The sequence below is a fragment of the Natator depressus genome, chromosome 16 (genome assembly GCF_965152275.1).
Source record: "Natator depressus isolate rNatDep1 chromosome 16, rNatDep2.hap1, whole genome shotgun sequence".
Taxonomy (NCBI): Eukaryota; Metazoa; Chordata; order Testudines; family Cheloniidae; genus Natator; species Natator depressus.
The window spans coordinates 1,478,163-1,492,073 of record NC_134249.1 but is presented as its reverse complement, the minus strand read 5'-3'; the positions used below and the strand labels follow the sequence as shown (position 1 = coordinate 1,492,073).

Here is a 13,911-nt window from a genome sequence, read left to right as displayed (position 1 = left end):
GGTATCAAGCGGAGTGCCTCAGGTTTTGTTCAACATCTTTATTAATGATCTGGATGATGGGATGGATTGCACCCTCAGGAAGTTCACAGATTACACTAAAATGTGGGGAGAGGTAGATGTGCTGGAGGGTGGGGATTTCACAGTGTAAGAAGCACCATTATGTCCCACAGGGTTTCCAGTTGGGAACCTGTTGGGAGATCATGCTCCACACAGGGGCTCTCCCTGGCACTTGCGCATGGGAGCATGCTGCATATGTGCTGCCTACTCCCTCTCTTCTGTGCTCCCTGCCTCAGTGCCAACCACGTCTACAAGTAGAGGGGAAAATGGAGTCCCTAGGTTGTGACCATTCCTCTCCAGTCACCCCACAGGCCAGCCCCCTGCTTTGCCTCAGCCCCTTATTGTATTTTAAAAGCCTGAACTATGATGTCCTCGTTCTCCCAGCTGGGAAGAAACTATGAACTGTGCTGCTTCTGGAAGCATAGCATCCACCTGTAAGAGAGGTGATAGATACCCCATGGGGAAAGGGAAGCCTCACTCCAGCCACCCAGCCCCCTCATTGCCCATGTAGATTCTGCTCTTATGCGGCCAGCTAGGCTTGCAGCAGGCTACCTCCCCAGAACTGTTGCCGGACCAGTTATAACTACGTGTCTTACACAGTACAAAGTCTTTGGCTTTGTTTAATTGAAAACATCAGTGTTTTGGAGGACTGATTATTTGACTCCGGATGGAATGGTGCTGAATCCTTCCTGCCTCCAGCCCCTACCATGATCCACACCCTCCCCCAACCCTCCCTCCCCCAATATGCCAAGAGTGACTCAGTCTCTCTGAAGTTACTGGGACTAAATGGACCTGATTTGGGATAGGCTGGGGGTTTGGCAACGAAAGGACTAAGATAGCAGTAAAAGCGCTGAGAGTAGGAAAAGGTATTAGTTAAATCTGAGTAGTAGTTAATAATTAGTCACAAGGTAGAGATAATGGATCTGGGTTCTGCTTGTCAGCATTATGTGAAATTGCCCTTTTAAAAACTTTGATCCATCTAAGGATTGCTGTATTGGGGAAGACGGGTTTCCTGGAGACAGTGGATGGGAAAACTGGCTCTGGGAAAGTAAGTACCAAGCACAGCTTCTCTGGCCATGACTCTGGCTTCCTTTGGAGGGTGTATGGGGGTGTTGCAAACCTTAGGAGCTGAAGGAAATAGGGTGTTTTATGTGCTGGGTAGTCCTCATTTAGACCATGGAGCAAACTGCTCTGTTGGCCCCTGATTGTTCCCTATCCAGTGCTGTGTTCGCCAAGCCCTAAAAGTGATCTGTAAGAATGATCAAGCTGTCTTGCCCACCTAAAATACGCTTTAAAGGCATTATCACTTCCAGAGGATTTTGTTTGTCATCTTCTCTCATCCCCTTCCCACCCTCCCAGTCCCCACAGAGGAGAAAACTGCTGTCTTGGTGAGTTGACAAACATGGTAGTTTTCTGAGGGATAGGTTTTTGACTCCATGAAGGCAAAAATATCTTAATGGTTTTGGTACTCTCAAATGCACTGGATGATGGGGAAGTGCTCTCAGGGTGTCATCCTGGCTCTCACCCATTCCTGGATGAATGGATGGAAACTATTTCCTTGTTGTACTTTGTCTCCTGGTGTCTGATAATGCTTGTACACCTCAGTCCTCCAACAGTCCGCGTTCTCACTCTCAGCTCCTAGTGCCTCTTGCTCCCAGATCCTCACACGCACACCACAAACTGAAGTGAGCTCCTTTTTAAAAACCCAGGTGCCCTGATTAGCCTGCCTTAATTGATTCTAGCAGCTTCTTGATTGGCTGCAGGTGTTCTAATCAGCCTGTCTTAATTGTCTCCAGAAGGTTCCTGATTGTTCTAGAACCTTCCCTGTTACTTTACCTACTTAACCTGGGGCTAATATATCTGCCTTCTATTATTCTCCTATAGCCATCTGGCCCGACCCTGTCACAATTGTTTTATTTTTGAATGCAGTTTTTTTTGTACATAATTCTACATTTGGAAGTTCAACTTTCATGATAAAGAGATTGCACTTCAGTACTTGTATTAGGTGAATTGAAAAATAGTATTTATTTTGTGTTTTTTACAGTGCAAATACTTGTAATCAAAAATAAATATAAAGTGAGCACTGTACACTTTTTATTCTGTGTTTTAATTGAAATCAATATATTTGAAAATGTAGAAAACATCCAAAATATTTAAACAGTATTTTATTGTTTAACAGCATGATTAATCACTTGACAGCCCTAGAATTTATCGAACGTAGAGGTGTCAAGGCTGGGGTTGGGTCTTTGTTTATTTTCTGTGTAACTTGTATACGTATGCCCTCCCTTACTATTTCATCTTTGAATCCGTGGTTTTTCTGTTAAATACTCCAAGCGGGTCTCTGTTGTGTAAACTGTGTGGAGTGTGTGCGCCAAAATGAACTAATAACTGGAGGGTGGGGTGGAGAGGTTTCATGCCTTCCTGGGTGACTAACCTAAGGGGAACAGTCAGAGTTGTCTGGTAATTAAGAATCTGGGTGGGTAGATTTGGGGAGACTTGGGACCAGAACAGCTGTTGGTTGTAACCCTTCAAGGAGTAACAAGGCTGGTGGAAGCTAGTGGGAGACCTTGTGCTTATGGTCAGGCTACTGGTGTCAGAGAGCTGAACCACAGTAGCATAGCATTAAGGCACCCCAAGTTTAGAGGGTGGGTGGTGACAAAACCCCTTACTTGCCTGGGTAATCCCCAGAAGTCACAGTTGTGTAGTCAGTACAGGAGCTGCACCCCAATCTCAATGAACTGAGGCTCACCTGTGAAACATTTGCTAAATAGACATTAAGAGATAAAGTGAAGGAGCAAAGTACAGTTGTATGGCTTATTATCTTCTTTTGTTTATTTTAGATTAAGGGAAATGGCTCCATGTCTAGTTGGCAGCCGGTATCAAGTGGAGTGCCCCAAGGGTCGGTCCTCGGGCCGGTTTTGTTCAATATTTTCATAAATGATCTGGAGGATGGTGTGGATTGCACCCTCAGCAAGTTTGCAGATGACACTAAACTGGGAGGAGAGGTAGATAAATTAGGGGATTGGGCCAAAAGAAATCTGATGAAGTTCAACAAGGACAAGTGCAAAGTCCTGCACTTAGGACGGAAGAATCGCACGCACTGCTACAGACTAGGGACTGAATGGCTCGGCAGCAGTTCTGCAGAAAAGGACCTAGGGGTTACAGTGGACAAGAAGCTGGATATGAGTCAACAGTGTGCCCTTGTTGCCAAGGTGGCTAATGGCATTTTGGGCTGTATAAGTAGGAGCATTGCCAGCAGATCGAGAGATGTGATCATTCCCCTCTATTTGGTGTTGATGAGGTCTCATCTGGAGTACTGTCTCCAGTTTTGGGCCCCACACTACAAGAAGGATGTGGAAAAATTGGAAAGAGTCCAGCGGAGGGCAACAAAAATGATTAGGGGACTGGAACACATGACTTATGAGGAGACTGAGGGAACTGGGATTGTTTAGTCTGCGGAAGAGAAGAATGAGGGGGGATTTGATAGCTGCTTTCAACTACCTGAAAGGTGGTTCCAAAGAGGATGGCTCTAGACTGTTCTCAGTGGTAGCAGATGACAGAACAAGGAGTAATGGTCTCAAGTTGCAGTGGGGGAGATTTAGGTTGGATATTAGGAAAAACTTTTTCACTAGGAGGGTGGTGAAACACTGGAATGCGTTACCTAGGGAGGTGGTGGAATCTCCTTCCTTAGATATTTTTAAGGTCAGACTTGACAAAGCCCTGGCTGGGATGATTTAGTTGGTGATTGGTCCTGCTTTGAGCAGGGGGTTGGACTAGATGACCTCCTGAGGTCCCTTCCAACCCTGATATTCTATGATTCTATGAAATACAACAAGGCAAGGTTTCAGAGTAGCAGCCGTGTTAGTCTGTATCCGCAAAAAGAAAATGAGTACTTGTGGCACCAGTATTGACTCCTGTAGGATGTCTTTTGTGTTCTGTAAATTCTCAAAATGTTTTGAATTGACCTTCAGATGCTTCCTGCAGTATAGGTGGTGCATCTTTCCGTGGTAACTCCCTAAGTGAGTTACACGGAGTTTCTCTGGGGAGGGTTTCTATGGCAAGAGACCCCAGGCTGAGATTTTAAAAAGTAGGAGGCTAAATTTAGGCTCCTAAATCTATATTTTGGTTCCTAACCAAGTGGGCTGATTCTCAAAGGTGCTGAGGAGTCAACAGCTCCCATTGATCTCAGAAGGGGATGAAATAGCAAGGCATGTATATAGGTACCCAGTTTAGATGCTTATTTTTAGGCTTCAATTTCTGAAAATCTTGACCCCAGCTTCTCTCATGTACCGCTTAAGAGAGAACCATTCCTGCATCTACTCCCCAAGGGTCAGTTTGTGGAGAGGTTCTGTGTTTGTCAGCCTTTGGTTCCTGCTCAGTGTGGTCCCTGATAAACTAATGTTGTCATCACATTTAGTGTCCTCTGTCTTATTTTATGGTCTCTGTGTAAGACTTGCTCATCTGTATAAGAGCTAGGTTATATTGTTATCTTGCTAGGGAGCAAGGCCAGCTAGTGTATGCGGTAGGGTGTGATGAGTCACCTTAAGTTTTCTGCAAGTGGAGAAGTTTTTTTCCTCACTGATATCTTGGGGATGTATTGGCTGAATTTTAACTTCATTTGGGTGCCACTTAAGATTGTTTCTCAAAGTGTGATGAAAATATTCCCTGGTCAAGTATTTATTACGGGGTCACATTTCTGATTTATTTTCAGTTAGTCAAAAATTCTGAAATAATTTTAAATGATTGTAGGCAGGATAAAAATGTTAGAGGAAACTGCTCTGATGTACATGCAAAGTACAGTATCTCTATAGAGAATGAGGTAAACTTTCATTTTCTAAGGAACCTGTCCCCTGAGGGATTGAGGGCACCTAGCGTAACTTGCCGGATAGGACTTTTAGTGCTGGGTTTGGCTTGAATACCAATTGAAGAGTATTCCAGGGCCTAAACCAGTAGCAGTGCTGAAAGTGGAACCCTTCCACCCCTCCCCCACATTGGTTCCTGTGTAAAAGCTTAAGCAGGGACTCTCAAACTCTCGCAGTGTGGCTTGCATCTGAAAACAACATAAGAACAGCCATACTGGGTCAGACCAATGATCTATCTAACCCAGTATCCCGTCTGCTGGCAGTGGCTGCTGCCAGAGGCTTCAGAGGGAACAGGACAATTATCCAGTGATCCATCCCATGTCCTCCCATTCCCATTCTGGTAGTCAGAGGTTTAGGCACACCCAGAGCATGGAGTTGCATACCTGACCATCCTGGCTAATAGCCAGGGATGGACACATCTTCCATAATGGAATGTGTCTTGTGAGCACTCACATTCATAGAAGAAGATGATTAGGATTGGAAGAGACCTCAGTAGGTCATCTAGTCCAAACCCCTGCTCAAAGCAGGACCAACACCAACTAAATCATCCCAGCCAGGGCTTTATCAAGCCGGGCCTTAAAAACCTCTAAGGAAGGAGATTCCATCACCTCCCTAGGTAACCCATTCCAGTGCTTCCCAACCCTCCTAGTGAAATAGTGTTTCCTAATACCCAACCTAAATCTCCCCCACTGCAACTTGAGACCATTACTCCTTGTTCTGTCATCTGCCACCACTGAGAACAGTCTAGATCCATCCTCTTTGGAACCCCCCTTCAGGTAGTTGAAGGCTGTTATCAAATCTCCCCCCCCCCTTCTCTTCTGCAGACTAAACAATCCCAGTTCCCTCAGCCTCTCCTCATAAGTCATGTGCCCCAGCCCCATGATCATTTTCGTTGCCCTCTGCTGGACTCTCTCCAATTTGTCCACATCCTTTCTGTAGTGGAGGGCCTAAAACTGGACACAGTACTCCAGTGCTGAATAGAGGGAAATAATCACTTCCCTCAGTCTCCTGGCAATGCCCCTACTTATACATCCCAAAATGCCGTTGGCCTTCTTGTCAACAAGGGCACACTGCTGACTCATATCCAGCTTCTCATCCACTGTACTCCCCAGGTCCTTTTCTGCAGAACTGCTGCTTAGCTAGTCGGTCCCCAGCTTGTAGCGGTGCATTGGATTCTTCCATCCTAAGTGCAGGACTCTGCACTTGTCCTTGTTGAACCTCATCAGATTTATTTTGGCCCAATCCTCTAATTTGTCTAGGTCCCTCTGTATCCTATCCCTACCCTCCAGGATATCTACCTCTCCCCCCATTTTAGTGTAATCTGCAAAGTTGCTGAGGGTGCAATCCATCCCATCATCCAGATCATTAATAAAGATGTTGAACAAAACCGGCCCCAAGACCAACCCCTGGGACACTCCGCTTGATACTGGCTGCCAACTATACATCAATCCGTTGATCACTACCTGTTGAGCCTGACAATCTAGCCAGCTTTCTATCCACCTTATAGTCCATTCATCCAATCCATACTTTTTTAACTTGCGAGCAAGAATACTGTGGGAGACCATATCAAAAGCTTTGCTAAAGTCAAGATATATCATGTCCACTGCTTTCCCCATATCCACAGAACCAGTTATCTCATTATAGAAGGCAATCAGGTTGGTCAGGCATGACTTTCCCTTGGTGAATCCATGTTGACTGTTCCTGATCACCTTCCTTGCCTCTAAGTGCTTCAAAATGGTTTCCTTGAGGACCTGCTCCATGATTTTTCCAGGGACTGAGGTGAGGCTGACCAGTCTGTTGTTCTCCAGGTTCTCTTTCCCTTTTTTAAATATGGGCACTATATTTGCCTTTTTCCAGTCGTACGGGACCTCTGCCGATCGCCACGAGTTTTCAAAGATGATAGCCAATGGCTCTGCAATCACATCAGCCAATTCCCTCAGCACCCTCGGATGCATTAGCTCTGGACCCACAGACGTGTGCATATCCAGCTTTTCTAAAAAGTCCTTAACCTGTTCTTTCACCACTGAGGGCTGCTCACCTCCTCCCCATACTATATTGCTCAGATCAGCAGTGTGGGAGCTGACCTTGTCTGTGAAAACCGAGGCAAAAAAAGCATTGAGTACTTCAACTTTTTCCACATGATCTGTCACTAGGTTGCCTCCCCCATTCAGTAAGTGTCCCACACTTTCCCTGACCTTTTTCTTGTTGCTAACATACCTGTAGAAACCCTTCTTGTTACCCTTCACATCCCTTCCTAGTTGCAACTCCAGTTGTGTTTTGGTCTTTTTCCTGATTGCACCCCTGCATGCTCGAGCAATATCTTTATACTCCTCCCTATTCATCTGTCCAAGTTTCCACTTCTTGTAAGCTTCCTTTTTGTGTTTTAAGCTCACCAAAGATTTCACTATTAAGCCAAGCTGGTTACCTGCCATATTTGCTATTCTTACTGCACATCGGAATGGTTTGTTCCTACGCCCTCAATCAGGTTTCTTTAAAATACAGCCAGCTTTCCTGGACTCGTTTCCCCCTCATATTAGCCTCCTAGGGGATCTTGCCCATCAGTTCCCTAAGGGAGTCAAAGTCTGCTTTTCTGAAGTCCAGGGTCTGTATTTTTCTACTCTCATTTCTTGCTTTTGTGAGGATCCTGAACTCAACCATCTCATGGTCACATTCTCACTCTCAATTACACAACACCTCTGTGACAACTACAGCAGTTGTGCTGTGGTTGAGTAATGTTAGGAAAGTGCTGTTACTGAATGCGGTTTGTCTCTTTTGGGAAGAGTTAATTACATGAGGAAGAGGAGATTATTGCCTCTTCCCTTCCTGGCTGTTCTGTCCTTCTCCACTGGTGACAGGAGGGGAGCCAGTAATGTTTGATTGGCCAGCTCTCCCCACTTGACCAGCGAGTGCTCTGTGGCTCTGAGCTGAATTATGTGCAGAGAATCCCTCTGACTAGAAGCTTTGGGCACTATCGCCCAATAACAAAACTAGCTTTAATGAGCTTGGAACCAAGACCAAGCCGGTGGAGTGGGAGTGAAAGTCCAAAGGATGATCTGCAGTCCAAGAACCATTGCTGCCATGGGTTGCTTATGTGCATGTTGAGTCGTGTTCCAGGAAGTATGAGTATTGTTTGGGCCAAAGTGGCTTTCCATGAATCTGACCTGACTCCCAGGCCAGCTCAATGTTAGAGACTTCTGCTGGCATAGCTGTCTCCTGTTGAGTCTGAAGAGGTGTGAGCCCTGACCCACAGAAACCCCTAGTATCAACACAGGTGCAGAACTGTACTTTTACTGGTATAGCTTGTTTCACTCATGCAGGGTGGTTTTCCTGCAGCGGTACAGAGTGCTGCTTTGCCAATATAACAGCTGCCGCACTAGAAGTGCCTTGCTGGTATAATAGACTGGTACTCCTGTACTGGTGAAGTGCTCCTAGTATAGACTGAGCCTAAGAAATCGTGGGCCCGCTTTTTACCCATGTTAAGCAGGTTGAACTCTAATGGAGTTGGATCCACTTACAGTGGGTCTGAGAAGCATTGCTCTTCGTAGATGGCTAGAACTTCAGCCAAAATCTTGAAGTTGATATTGAACGTACAGATGGGCTCCTAGTAACTACACTGGCCAGACTCTGCCACGCTTTTCTAATGACTCCTCCTGACTTTAGTGAACGATGAATGTGGACACTCTGTAGACTTCATGGTATAAAGTAGCCGCAGGATTGATGGCACAATCTCTTCACAAGATCTGTATAACAGAGAACCTGTCGTGATCTGGAGCTTGTTTGTGGGGGTCAAAGGGACGCTGTCAAGTCAAAATCTAGTTGGGGTCCAGAAAGGCCTTTCAAGTACTATACTTGTGTGAAAAACTGTATCCCTAAGATCATCCTTTTTACAAAACTATGATAAATGTTGTACAAACTATGCCTTGTGAGCTAAGTTCCCTCTAAGCTGTGTGGCTGTGCAGCAGGCTTTCAAGGGTTGCACAGGTGGGGAGAGCCACTCTCCCCCGGCCCCAACCTCGGAGCTGCTGCGGCTGGGCAGAGGTGCCCCAGCCCCGGGCTACTGCGACGAGAGAGGGCTGGGGGGAATCCTCTTTCCCTGCCACAGCCCCTGGGCAGCCTGCACTCCAGACCTCTTATCCCAGCCCCACCCCAGAGCCTGCACCCCCAGCTGGAGCCCTGACCCTCTCCCCCCCCACACACTCCAACCCTCTGCCCCAGCCCTGAGCCTCCTCCCACACCCCAAACCCCTCATTCCTGGCCCCAGCCCTGAGCCCCCTCTGACACTCTGAACCCCTCGGCCCCATCCCTGCCACACATCACCTCCATATTGGTTCACAAAACCAAATTCATTTGCACATGCATGTAAAAAATTAGAGGGAACATTGCTTGTGAAGTATCATTTAAAAACTCATAATCTGCTGAATGTTGTTTTCCTGGTAAAATATGTGTGGCAACATTGTATGTAAAGTTATAAGGGTCTGCTGGATAACACTGCAGCGACATGTCCCGAAGTTAGAAAAGCAGGCCCAAACCAGTTCTTCAGAGACAAAAGACACACTGACGCCTTGGCCAGGTTGATCAGCATAATCAAATGGACTATCATAAACTCTCACTTAGGTAAGCAGCCATTCTTCAGCAGGAAGAAGGGTGTAAGCAAGAACTTTACATATAGACAATAGAACAGCTGGGGGTTCCTGTAAACAGACTGGCTGTCAGCTGAACCCCGACTGGAGATAATCCTCAAAGAGAGGAGAAAGTTATAAGAATAGAGAACACCCACAACATAAATTACCTCTGTACTGTGCTCTGTTCAGGGCAACAACAACTGAAGAAACACTGAACTGGGGGAGGGGTCCTGGTCTGGAGGCTTCCAGACAGTAAAGACTGTAAAGCATGTGGTGAGAAAAACCTTTGCTTTGAATCCATTTAACTTGCTAAGTTAGATATTAGTCTGCATTTTATCTTTTTATTTTCTTTTTAACCAATTCTGACTTTTAAGCCTCATTAGTTGTGATCAGTTAACATCTATCTTTCTATAGTTAATAAGCTGGTTTTATTGTTTTATCTAAGCCAGTGTGTGTTGGAATGAAGTGTTAGGAACCTTTACTTGAGATAACAAGGTTTGTGCATATCATTTGCCATTGATGAAATGATGGACATTATATGAGCTTCCATTGTCCAGCAGAGAGCTGAGCAGTATAAGATGCACATTTCCGGGGGAAGATCTGGGACTGGGAGTTTGCTGGTGTTGCCCTGTATGTAATTCATGAGTGGCAGGCCAGAGCATTCATGCAGTTCAACTGGGAGTGATTTTGCATGCTAGAGGCTGTGTGTGAACTGGCCATGAGTGGTGGTTCTCACAGCAAAGCTGTGTACAAGGCACCTCAGACTGGAGAATTGAGGGGACACAGCTGTTCAACAGTCCAGACTGTACCCTGGGTAATGTCACAACTTGCAATGGTGGGACTCCCCGAGTCCATTTTTATGAGCTTTGTTACATTTCTCCCCTGGCCCCCATGTACTCATTGCTGTGTGAAAGACCCACACAAACAGCAGAAGAAACTGATGGAAAAACTTTACTGTACAGTTGAAAACTGAAACTGCTCACATAGTGTTGGTGCTTGTAGTAGAAGGAGAGCGTCTGAAACATGGGGCCTGGTATGCTGCCTAAGGCCTAAACAAAGGTCAGGCCCTGCTGAGATAAAGCAAAGTTAGCAAGAGTCAGACTACGAGCAAAAGTCAGGCCCTGTTACAAAACATGCCTGTTCGCAGGTTCATTGTCTGGTCCATGAACATGGCTCATGCTGCGAAACCACAAACACTCCTAGGAAGTGCTAGACACTGGATACCTGCATAAACCCATTCCAGAAGGGTCATGTCAGAACACCCTGATGCCCCTGCTAAAGATAAGGTCAGGATGACCGGGATCGAGATTTTGATCGAACCAAGAGGTACAAGGTAAAGGGTGGTAACTAACCACATCAGAGGAATATGTAACTGGTTTGTATCAGGGAATAAAAGAGTTGTCACCGCGGGTGTCTTTATCTGGCCGAAGGGCCTGCTGCTCACTGATTGTGGTCCATTGTAACAGCATACCTGTTTTAGTATCCCTGTAGAATCTATGGGATGCTATTACTGTGCTTCGTTGACAATAAACCTGGCTGACTGCCTTCACCACTGAACTGAGTCTGTGGTCTTCTTGGACAGTTTGATCAAGGTCTGCTGTGCTGGCTACCTGGCCAGAACCAGTGCAGCACATGGAGAGAACACACTCAGCCAGCAACTGACAGCAGTGCTAAATATAAAAAATAAATGAACTGGAAAAATAAATAACCTTTTTCTTTATACTCCTTCACTTATCGGCATCTTGGGTATTGTAACAGTAATTGTGGGGTTTTTTTTGTTTTTGTGTTTTTACCAGTCTGAAATATTTTTTTAAAGTAGACTGTGTCCTTTTAAGATCTCCAATAGTGCTTTCTGTGTGTTACTGAGATGAATTGTTCTAAGCTGTGAAAGAGGAAATTGTCTATATGTGATCAAAGTAGCAGTAATGTCTTGTTAGTATAGTGACTGCTGCTAAAACATGCCATTGGATATTGCTGTGGTATTTAATCTATTCTGTTATGAATTTGGGAATAGCTGCCAGTCCCAAGGTAAAAACAAATACCTGGATGTGGTAAATCTTGGCTGTTATCCCTTGTTTTTGGATGGTAAACTCTCTACCTAGACTCTTCGATAAAGCTGGCTAAAAACAGGTAAATGACTTTGTGAAAAATGTTAGTTGTTTCCATTTCACAGGGTTCAGAATGACCCGTTTTTGCAATATCTTTCTACTGACTTTTTTTTTTTTGCTTTGTGAAAACCCCAGGAGAGTAGGAGGAATGGGATCTGGATTCCTCCTCTTGAACTCTCTGTCTAGTTTCCCTCTTTTGTCAAATAGGGAGGATGATGCTGAGCCACCTCTGAAACACTTGGGCGGAAGGCCCTGTGGAAGTGTAAAGTACAAGTAATAATTCATTCAGCGTTTGTGCAACTAAACATCTAAAAATGTGTCCTAAAAGCAGAGAGATGGCTTTTGTACAGGCTGCACGAGGCTTGGAGATGAGTAAGTTCTTATGTAAGACCCTGCTGCAAACTCCAGCTCCCCTAACAATCAGCCCTGCTTGGGCTGATTGAAGTGACAACAAATGGAAAGTCATGACAACGGTGCAAAGGTCATAATTTTAGTTTACAAAAAGTCCAGGCTCATGCCGTTTTAGTGACTGTTAGCTTAATCCTTTTCTAATGGAAAATATCTTCATAAGCTTTCAGACTATTAGGGACAGCTATCAAAACAGCACAACAGCGAAATGTGTGAGAACAGTCCATGGAAAAGGCTTACTCAGTAGCATGCAGCTGGAGGGAAAGACCATGAAATATTCCTGAGTTTTGCCACAGAAATCATGGCCATGGCAAACATGACACTTAGCAGAGCTCCTCGTGCCAAAGCAAGAGTAGGGTGAAAAGCATCCATGAAGTGGTCAGATCCCCAGCAGAGACTAACTCGGCACAAGGGTTAGACTGACTGTCCGTGCTTCAATACCATCTGTGCTGGCCAGGACACAATGAAGACTCTCCCTACTCTGAAAAGCATCTCCTCTTCATGTCACAGGAAAGCAGAAGCTTGAAGACCGTTGACGTGGGAGCATGAGAAACCAGAGAGCCAGTCTGATGCCTACTAAAAGTCAATGCACTCTGCAGTGCCAGTGAGCAGAAGAGGGAAAAGTATAGAATGAGCCAGTCAGCTTGTGCGTGCCCTCTTTTGCCCTTTGTTAGCCCTTCATAGAATCATGCAGATGCCCCTTCTCTGGGGTGCTCTGTTTGCTGTTCTAGCTAGGCTCACCCATCTCTGCATTACCAATACTGTGGGAGCAGAGCTCATTGCATCCCTCTGTCATGCTTTCTCTGCATTTATAGCATGTGGCAGAACACAGCAGAGGTGCAGTTGTAACAGTATGGTCCTGATAAGATTCTCACAAGTGTCCTTTGCACATGCAGGGGCCATCCAGAAGGATCTTCTGAAGTTGCCTCCTGGTGCCTGGGATGAGCCCTCTTTGGGAGCACATTAACATCTGCTTTTAATTGTGTGTTATTGCTGAAGGTATCTTTTAAATGGCTTGTTTAGGATGTACGGTGCCCGCATCCTGTAATGCGGGCACTTTGGTCATTAAAATATCTTTAGAAATTAGTGGCAGAGTTGATAGTGGGTTCTCTAAATCAGCTTACACCTATCTTGTCTTCTCTCTTAGATACACATGGGAAGGTAATACTGTTGTAGGCAAACTGCCCCTAGTTGGAAGGGTGAGGATTGTGCCTTTCAAACCTGCTGTCTTGTCACAACTGTTTTTCTGACCCCTCCATGAGTGCCCAGGCCAGATGGGGGACTAAGCTTCAATCTGATCATGACCAGGCTGCTCATTGCATTAATAACTTTGATAAGCAACCTGCTCCTAATAATAACTCCATGCCAGACTCTTGCGTAAATAGATCTTATCAGGCTGTCCCTGTGCCTCATCGTGCCAAGACAAAGCACCGTGCAGTGCAAGAGTTGAGTAATATGGCTGTTGCTATAACAAATTATTAATACCAGCCTTGCTGCTGATCAGTACCCACTGGAGGGCTGCTATGTGGCCACTGCATCTTTTGGGATACATTCTTCTCAAAGTCCAGGAATCTAGATAAGAGTGTCTCCAAATCATTAGTTTCAGAAGCTTCCTGATGTTGCAAGTGATTTCCTTTTGGAAACATTTTCTCTTTAAATATGTTAATTATGGTCTAGAGCAGGGTTTCTCAACCTGTGGGTTGTGATCCAAAATTGGGTTACTAGAATGTTTCAAAGGGTCACATAGCATTTCCTGTGGCTCCTGTCCCACAGGGCTGGCTCGGCTTCCCTCCCCACTCCAGGCACTGCAACCCCTGGGGTCCCCGCGCCACTCAAGGTTGGCCCAGCCATCAT

The 13,911-nt window shown here is 45.5% G+C and overlaps 2 protein-coding genes across 3 annotated transcripts in view; one reads left to right on the top strand and one right to left on the bottom strand.

Moving 5' to 3' along the window:
* Positions 1 to 13,911, bottom strand: part of FKBP15 (FKBP prolyl isomerase family member 15) — a 112,060-nt gene that overhangs the window by 97,816 nt on the left and 333 nt on the right. The gene's annotated exons all lie outside the window — the stretch shown is intronic.
* SLC31A1 (solute carrier family 31 member 1) overlaps positions 1,055 to 13,911 on the top strand; it is a 43,771-nt gene continuing 30,914 nt past the window's right edge. The window contains exon 1 of the mRNA XM_074973897.1: positions 1,055 to 1,105. The gene's annotated coding sequence lies outside the window, so the exon portion shown is untranslated. The remainder of the gene's footprint in view (positions 1,106 to 13,911) is intronic.